Here is a 10,392-nt window from a genome sequence, read left to right on the forward strand (position 1 = left end):
ATTGTGGATGGATTATCTCAGTTGTTCTCCTGGCTGAAGTTTGGTCCTTTTCCGGCTTCTTGCCTTTGGTTTCCTTTTTTTCTTGCCCCCGAGAACACTCACGTTAACTTTTATCGAGTGGAAAAAAAGTTAGCTTGTTTATATTATGCTAACATATCTGTGTCGCTAGCGGTCACGTAGCACATCATTATATACCAGCTAGGCCAAACTTCAGTAACCCTACAAACGTCACTGCTGTTTAGTTTTCTGTCTTCATTTATGTTGGAAGTGATAGCAGAGCTGTACGTTTGAATTTGTTTCCAAAACCCCGCAGTCAGGACATGCTATATTGTATTTAGATAGAAGCTAGCGAGCTAACTTCCTGCTAAATTCTAAATTCTGTTTTCATGGATGCCTGGATGTTAAACTCAATTGTTACACCTGGTAGAGCAGAACGCTGATCATTTTATTAAAGATGAAAGACTTTAGACAGTTTTTCAACTCTCAGTAATGCCATAGTGATCGTTTGATATATGGACCGGCACTGGAGTTTAGGCCCAGACACGGCTAGTGACGTCAGACTTTACGACCGGATTGCAAGGTAAAGACCCCACAATAATACAAAGGAATAAGTACCTGGATTAAAGTACACAAAGGTTTACTGTCACAGGCAAACAGAGTTAGCAGTGAGCAGAAATATAAAAGCAGAATGGCTAATCCTTCTATGAGGGAGTTGAATAAAACTCTATAATGCTACGATCACAAAAGGAACGGAGTCGTATATACAGTGTAAAACCAACGTCTGTGACTAGCGACCTGTCCACAGCCGCCCACTTGACAACCCTGAGATGGGTAAGCAGTTTGGAAAATGGATGGATGGATGCCAGCTGGACCAGGAGCTGGTGCCTGGTGAGAAAAAGCGTTCTTTGTTTTTTCCTTTTAACTTCTAGCTCAAACAGTACTGCAGCTGCACCTTAGCGAGCTGTAATACCTCTCAGCTGAGTTTTCTGTCATGTGGTATTTTTCCCTTCTAATTTCCACATCTCTCTACACGCCACATTATTAGGCAGATTAATAAAGACCCAAAGGAGAGTGGGCTGCATAGGCTAACAGTCACTCTTCTGTTCTGATATGAGATTAGATATTTGGGGCAGGTCACTGCACAACATCAAAGACCTGACCTGGTATATCTGCCCCGGTTCAGTGGACAGGTAGTCTGTCCCAATAACGCCGCCCGTCTAGAGACATAAAAGGAACGTAGTCCTCCTCTCAGGCTCGTCTACCTCCTGCACACACACATATCGGTCTCTGTTTTCATGGAGCAGTAGATTTAAATCCCCCTCTTGGGGTAAGACATGATCATCTGGAGTCCGAACACAATTCAGAAGGAGACTTTCATATTTATTTGCACAAATGTTTGCCAAGTTATTACATAATTCATCCGTTCATGAATCAGCTCTCTTATTTTCATGATGTGTTGTCATTCGTTCCTTTTTTCCTCACCAAACAAGGATTTTATGTTCTGTTTATGGCATATCCAGATGTCTCCAGATGTTTCCTTAAGAAGTAAAATGAGAACAAACACACCGATCTGATGTCAGCAGAAACACACACTACCTATCTCTCTTTGCATCCCATCCCTCGCTCGCTCCACCCAAAACAACTGATGTCTTTCCAATACTACTGGAGAAGTGGCATAGAGAATATGCATCTCCCAGTGTGTTTCCATTCACTGGTTTCCAGTCAGGCCAAACTGACTCATGCAGGTTATGACATAACACGCCAACTCGGAGAGAGGAGGAAAGGAAACAGAGCTGCAGTATCGTTTTATACTTCTTTCTCTCAAAAACCAAACGTATGACAGAGAGTACTGAAACAGCGCCACAATGCCTGACTGCAGGACCAAAACTCAACTCTAACATCATTAAAAGACCAGCTCACTCATATTACACGACATACCCTGTGATACTCGCTTCTAGAGGGGTTTTCCACACAGATGCTTTAAATCCAGGGTTCTCAGACTGTGGCAAGCCTTGATAACATCTTACAGAGCCTCTCTTCCATTCAAAGCGAATGAAGCTTGTAGTAGAAAGAGCTCTGAGTACGAGTCCAGTCCCTCATAATCCACTACACTTTTCCTCAGTGTGGGCAGCAAACCTCCAGAGCACGCTTAATGTTTTTAAGCAGCTTACTGAGAAGCTAGTGGAACTCATGGGTGTGGGATCAAGAGCTGGTGTCGGGTGTTTCCTTTCCTTTTTTATTAACCCTTTAACTTTAACTATTACAGGTAGCTGCCACTGTGTCTCAAACATGCAGCACTAACACTGGACCGAAACTAATCTAACAGCCACATCACTAAATGCTAAATGAAGCCGAGCGGCTATAAACTAGGGGGAAAAAATGAAAGAATGAATGAAATGAGGAAAGCCCACCATCCTCTGAACAGACACACTACAAAGATGAAGAAGCAGAGTTTGATGTGTGTGCTGGGTCTGTAAACTGGCACCCAGTCATTAAAAACACTTCCTGCTTCCAGTTAAATCCATCAGTCTCTGAGATTTCTGTTTGATGTGAGTGAAACAGGGCGAATGAACTTTTTAAATTGTGCCATTGACAGCTCTGAAAGAGGACATTTGATAGAAATTCAGCATGAATGGAAGGATCACACACACCTGTGAGACAAGCATGTCTGCAGTAATCCATACTAATGTTAATCTCAAGTACAAAGCAAAGTGACTGCATGGGGTAATCCCTGTGTAGCTGCTGCCTTTCCAGCAGCAATTTGTAATGCAACAAGTTGCAGTGAATGTTTCTGCTCAGCTGTGGATGACGGATGGAAAAATGATGAGTTGTCTTTAGCCTCCGGCCCAAACCTTGAGGGTTCCTTGTAGACTACATTGTTGTCGTGATACTTTGCACACACACACACACACACACACACACACACACACACACACACACACACACACACACACACAGGGACCTTCCAAAAACATCTCCATCTGTAGTTATGTGCCTCTAATTAGAACATGACTGTGTGTGACTCACATCAGAGAGAAGTCATCATTTCCCAGCTCTCCTGTTTCCATGCCCTCTGTGCTTAGTAACTGTTTCTCTACAGCATTGCAGTGACTCAACAAAACATATCTGGAAGCGAGGCTGTTGGAGACTTTGCCTTCTTTAATTTCATTGCTTTTTTTTTTTTTTTTTTTTTTTTCTTATTCCCCTTTTTTTTTTTTTTTTTTTTTTTTTTTTTTACTTTTTCTTATCCCTCGTTTCTTCATTTCTCTGGTTCCTCTTTCGGGTGCCCTGTTCTGCATTCGAGTTATGACTTAGGAATTCCTCACCAGTGTTATGGTGTAACCATGGCAACCCCAGTCTGAATATCCCATGGTAACTAGACTGATGCTTCATATAAGTCTCACAATATTAGTTCTTTTTTTATTCCCTTTAAACGTTAAATTTGGCAAACAGCCTCCCGTGATCTGTTCTTTTTTTCAGGTTTTAGTTTAGAAAAGAAACTAAAAAGATAAATAAATTTTTATGTTAGGGAAAGGTCATTAAAGCATTGTTCAGAAACTCGTACATACACATGTAAATGTGCAGATTAAATAGGAGCAGGTCGGAGAGGGGACAGCAGGGTGAGACGGGTCACTCTGTGGGGTAATACATCTTGGTTAAGTTATCCAAAGAGCACATTGTCCAGTCAGCCTCTGATACATGCTAATGTTTATCAAGTTACCAAGAAGTTAACAACTCAGATTAAACTTTCCCTTTCCACCCCAGTGACCACAAGGAGAGGTAGAAAGAAAAGAAGCGTCATCTATAGGAAATATCATGCGTTATGTGGAAAACTTGATCCGGAAAGTCCAGAAAGGTTTTATTTTTACGTTCACTGGCTGCTGTCCAACTTTCAGGCTCCTGAAAATAAATGTTCCTTTTTACAGGGAAACAGTCCTTCTGAGAAATCCCTTTAAGTCCTTCTCAGCTGTAGGATAAAGCTGCTGTTTTGACCAAAAACACCAAAACTACATGGTTAGCGTTGTACAGGTAGCTTTTTATGGTTAGTCAGTGTACCTACTTATTGCACATTTATGACTGCAATAACACATTATTCATGAATATTTATAGTGACTAAATATAAAGAGATACTGGAAAACAGCATAATTCCCTCCTCACTGAGAAAGATCTGCAAAAATATTTCAATCTTGAGATTAAGTTTGAAAACCGTCGCTGTAAAGAACAAGCTTTTATGGTGGTGTTAGGACACAAATCACATCTGTCTGTGAGGTCTTCCAGCTGCAACACACACACACACACACACACACACACACACACACACACACACACACACACACACACCAGACCCCCTTGTGACTCTTGTAACTTCCTCCCATCCAGCATCAGTTCCCTGTGGGGGTCCACGGCCCACTGGATTATGGGCTGTCACCAAGAGATAAACTGAATGCTGCAGTGGTGACATCATCTGTCTGTTTGTTTGTTGGGTTGTCACTGGGGAATTGAAGAGATGGGATAAAGGAAGGAGGAGAGATTGGAAGCCAAAGAGAAAAGTGGAGTTTTGGAAAAAGAAGGAGAAACATGGAGAAAGAGGAAGTTTAATAAAACAGCAGACATTAAAAAATTCCAGAATAAGCAGCTTTAACCCACTTTGTCTTCTGAGTTTGTTCAGCCCTCAGTAAGTGCGCTGAATAATCAAACACTCGCAGTTTGCACTTCCTCGTTGTTTGCTTTCAGAGGACAGCTGCTTAGTCTGGATGGACTTTTCAATTAACTGCAGCTCATCTGTGTATTATTCTTAGAAGTTAACAGTAACGTCCTTACCAGCAGGATTATTTGGACTCTTAAACCTCTGAAAGCTGCTGTGCTCAGGATTTCACAAAGTAAAAATGTATCCAAATGCATCCTCTAAACTTTTGTGGTTTTATCCAAAGAAAAGAAAAAGAAAAATCAGATGTACAGAAAAAAGTATTTCTAATCAGGTAATCAGATAAATATTATTACGTGTCATGTTATAGTTAATGCATAACTTAACTTCAGAAACAGTAAATAACGCAGAGATTTCACTGAAACAAAACATCAAAGTGAGAACTTGAAAGCATCACATTACTGTGTTATCTGTCAGCTTTAAAGGTAACAGGAGGTCATTCTGTTTGCAATTAACCAACCAGAGTTTTAACACTGTTTTCACTAAAGCCATCATTTATATTTGTAAACATACAGAACTACAGATTATGAATTAAACTGGGAAACATTGTTCATACAGCCCATGATATCAATGCTCAATGTTGGTTATAGAAAATCACGCTGAATAAAAACAAGATTTTGGCTTTAGAGTATCGTCAGTCACGAGGGGTCGAATATGCTGGAAAAATAAATCCAAAGGCATAAAATCTCCTTATGTACTTGAACTACATGTTTCTTAATATGTAATAAAACTTTATTTACTAAGTTATTGCACAAAAATACACAAAAACAAATCAAACAGTCTTTTCTGGGAGGTCAGATGGGAAGCAGTGAATGATTTTTCATGGAATTACCCTAAAAACATATGAAGAAAGATGCCCAACACATGGAAGAGGAAAGGAAAGAAAATCTAGGAAATATAACGTATCATGTGCGGAAAGCCACCTCATCTGGAAAGTCCAAAAACATCTGGTGGTTATGCTCACCTGCTAGTGCCCTTTTACTTTTACACTTCGAGAGTGTTCCAGGTTTTTCATGTGATGGCACTTCTGAGATTTCCCTTTAATCCCTTCTCAGCGTGTTACAGGTCGAGGACAAACTGCGCTAAGCACTAAAACAACGTGGCTACATGGTTTCCTGTCTAACGTATTTACCTTGAAACATTTAAAATGATCTTTAGCTACGTCATGCACAGTAACATCTGTTTTTCGTTCAGCACTTACAGTTTCATTTCGACTTTTTCATTCTGTTTAACCAACTGAACTATGATTGTACAGCACACATCATTAATGACTTTAAAAACCAAGAAATGGATGCACGTTTGAATTTATTTCGAATTTATGTCATTCACACAGAATCAGAGAAAATCTGCATGTATGTACTTTAAACAGTATTTCAAAAGCACATACAGTCTCTCACATACACTCAGAATCACTTCAGTCTTTGTGATGAAGTGTTGAAGCTTCTATACTTTAAGCTGCCATAGATGAGCCCTGTTAGCTTCTCCTTAGTGATCACCATGGACTACACCTCGTAGTCCTCCTATATGAGGAGCATCAGTTCAAATAAATATGTTTGTTTTTGTTCATGTTTGACCATCTGTGTCTGCTACTTTCACCAGACCCTGTGTGTCACACTTTCCAAGTGGGTAGGACGACAAAAACACGTGTATCCCCATGACTGTAACAGTGGATGTGGTCCGTGAGGTGTATCTGACACATTAGCATGTTTCCTGCCGCTTGTTCTAATCCGGTGGTTGTGGATCTGAATCATTCATATCTACGGTGCGCTGAAGCTCGTGGTGGTGGAGATGGTCGAGGCCATTCTGCTCTCACGCTCTCTCGGGTTGTCATGCAGTTTTCCTGCACGTCTCCACAGCAAATGGCTGCGGTTGGGTTTACACAGAAAGGGTAGATATCAGCCTCTCCTGGGGGGTGCCACCCGCATATAATCCACATTTTTACAACCATTTTCATTTGCTTTTTTGAACCAAGCATCTTATATGTGTCTAAAACTCAAGAACAGTCAAATAAATGAGCAAACACACTGTGGGAAAAATAAAATGTTGTTTGATTTACATTTGTGACAGTTTACTACTAAAATACTGAGATTGTGAAAGTAAGATCCAAATGTAAAACCTTTGCTGGTGGCTGTGAAGGATCCCGGTACAATAACAACTCAGCTGCAGATATTCATGGTACATTTCAACCCAGATTTGAACAGGTACAAACTGTGAGATCTGAAGATATCCAAAACTAACAGAAGTGAGAATCGTGTCTGGCCTGAGCGTCTAATCACTCCATCTTTCCTTAGACTGTGAAATCATCTCCCCAGAGGAGAAAGATGAAGGCAAGAAGCTGGAAACAAAGAAAAAAAGTTAAGAGAGACTTCAAGTGATTTTTTTTTGTATAATTCACATTTTTAACATGAAACGCAGATATTTGGGTCTGTGTACATACAGCATGCTACTAAACAATATGTAAAATGGCACTAAAAACTAGAACGAGTAAATTAAATATGAAAACCAAGTAGTAAAATATAATAACTGATCTTAATACATGTACAATATTACACAATGTGTGGCAGGGAGCAGCAGCAACAATTCACAAAGCCTATATTCAATAAAGCATGTCGTCGAGGTCCAAGGTTATTTATGAATTACATAAAATCATACAGTATTGTACATTTAGTGCACACAACGCTTTAAAACCTACTGAGAGAAAAAGGTGAATGCATGTAGACAATTACAGGTTTCTGTCCCATCGTGCCATCGTGCCACGTTCTTTTCTGATGTGTCATTGCCAAGTTTGTTGATGGATGAGCACAAAAATTGTTACAGACATTCATACTTCATTGCTTGAGCTCATTTTATTGTGAAAGGTGATCTCCAAAAAGTCTGGACAAAATCAAATCATTTAAAAATAATCACACACACAAAACTCCAGGCAAGAGGACAGAAAGGAGCTCCGAACTCTCAAGAATCGTTGTTAAGAGCCAAAGGAGACTCCTCTGAGACATTACAGTAGTATGCAAGGAATGACCGTTGCTCAAGACACACTAACACACTTAATGATTATAAGAAAGAAGGAGGCAGAGAAGAATGAACGATTGCCTGCACAAGCAGACGGCACCGAAAGGCTTTCGGACGAGCGTGCCGAGAGGACGAAGGAGAAGGAAACAGGAAAAGCTGGATGGGAATGTGCAGTTGCTTTGCAGAGACTTTGCAGCTGTGACCTCTTTCCTCACACTTGTCCTCCTTCTCAAAATGATCATTGTGCATGTGTTGCGTAATGCATTCATAGAGTTACAGTATGCTTTCCACACCTCAGCATTAACCCTGTATTTGCACATCCCAAATTTCTCAACTCTATATTCACTTTTATTATCAGCTCTCACGACGCCCCCGCTGCCTAGAGCTTACTCATATCGTCTGCAGAAGACTGAAATCTTCTGGAAAAAATTTCCAACCTTCCTTCTTTCGCTTTTACACTTTCCAACTTTCGTTCACCTTTTTCTTGACTTTTTATGCGCTCTCACAGACCTTCCACTTTCCTTCTTCAGTGCCGGATGTTTGCCAACATCAAGATCTCGTGTAGTCTGCTCTGGTTTCTTCAACCTTTCAGCTAAATCCGGGATGAAAAGATTAAACAGCATACAGTGTTTCATATGTTTTATAATACAAATTGTATACTTTTACAAATAAAAGGAGGTGTGGTGTCTGTATCCATGCTTTCCTTTATTCCACAGGTCACATAATGGAAACATTTCCTGAAATTCTGGTCATCCTGCTTAATTTGCTTAATAGCAAATTACCCTTTGAAACCAGTCACGTTAACCGTAATGATGTTCTTGCATTGAAATGCAAAACCACATCGGGCATTTGGTTCGCACAATAACAAGATAATGATGTTAGGTTGGATTTCCAGCTTCATCATTGTCACTCATCACAGCAGAGCAGTAGCAGGAAGAGATTAAGTTAACCAGAGATGGGGGGGCCACAGGTTGAATCACTGCAGTACACAAGTTGATTTTTGGGGGGGAGTTTTATGAAAACCAAAAAACAAAAGTGGATTATTAACGTTCAAAGTTTTGTTTTAGATGAAAGCATCAGTGAGGGGAAAAGTAACCACAGAGCGGAAGCATTCCATTTATTGTTGGCAGTTTCCTATGGTTAGCCTCAGTTTGTGTGTAACAGCATTTTAATGTCACATAATTATCTCACTGCATAAGGTTGGTTTAAAAAATGATTAGCTCATGACGCTGGCATGATTAGATGACGCATGTTGTTTTCCTGTCCTTTGCTACACGCCTGAAGTTGTTTGTTCCTCTGCTTTAAACATTTTTATGGTTTTCTGTTGTCACGAGTTGTACGTCAAAGAAGAAAGAACGAACAGCTCGCTGTCCCAAAGCCATACGGAGAGACGAAGAAGCACAGCGCATCATGTTGTCGGTCCGTAACCAAAAACACATGTGAGGCTTTCTGCGCTCAGGAGCGATCTTTCCTCAGTTCTGCGGAAACACGAAATACTGGATTCAGTTCATGGGATAGGATGACCTGTGTGTCTGTCGATCAGCAGCCGAGTCCGTGTATGTCGACATACAATGACTCGGACTTTTATGCTGACAGCTGTTGAATCAGTTTCATATTTCTAAATTTTTGAAAAGAAAATATGTTTTCGGTCATGCAGCACGCGCCGACAAACTTCCCATGCATGAGCCAAAACGTAACGGGCACACTGTGGTGCATCGTAATCAGTTCCCCTGTAACTAATCATTGTCTCCCGGTGTGAAGCAAATGCTCAATAAAATGAAGTGTTACGACAGATGTCACAGAGCCAAATGATGCCAACATAAAATCTCTCTAACGCCTCAAAAATGTGCCCAGATTTCCTGACGCACATAACATCGCAGTCAGAGCGCCTTCGCTCACATTTCACCGTGGCTTGATTGGCTTAAATTACCAGCTGGCTGCCGATTAATCTGCTTTACTGCTGTAACTGTTGAGCTCATGACATCGCAGAGGAAATAATGACACCCTGTGAGCTGTTTTTCATTTCTAGCACGGCCTGGAGCGTGAAGTACACATCAAGCGGTAACCCATGTAACTCCAGTCTTTGTACCATAAAGGTGTCTGCATTTACATTTCAGGACATGTCCACATAAAAGCTAAGTGCGCAGCAGAACTGCTGTCGAATCAAAGCTGTTAATGCGGTTAATATCCTAAGCTGGAGACTTGGGTGCAGTTAACTATGAGGGCTTTCCTTTTATTAAACCATTAAGTTTTGACGTTGAATAAGTTTCCAGATTCTAATTTCACTGTAAAAAACACAAAAGTCTGATTCACTTGGAGTTTTTCTCTTCTAAAGATAGGTATCCGTTTGCAGTGCCGCCGCTCCCCGTTAGCAATCCCCAAAAGAAACTCCTGGTCAGATGTAATCCACTACTCGTGCTTTTTATGAGTTCGACCGAAATCAAATCCAATCAAAAACCAATGAAATGTGGAAGCTACGAATCAAGAGGATGGACGGTGGGTGAGACAGAATGGCAAACCTCTGGATTTGCACATTACAGGAGTTAGCCTGTATCACAGTGGACTCGTTTCAGTAAAACACCTGGACATAAACACATTCCAGACACTGAAACTGTAGGCTACTGGAGACTTTCCAGACACTGACGCCATGTGACCTAATTCCTGCAGATCGCTGCTCA

The sequence above is a fragment of the Haplochromis burtoni genome, unplaced genomic scaffold (genome assembly GCF_018398535.1).
Source record: "Haplochromis burtoni strain Fernald_Lab_line unplaced genomic scaffold, NCSU_Asbu1 Contig_74, whole genome shotgun sequence".
Lineage (NCBI taxonomy): Eukaryota > Metazoa > Chordata > Actinopteri > Cichliformes > Cichlidae > Haplochromis > Haplochromis burtoni.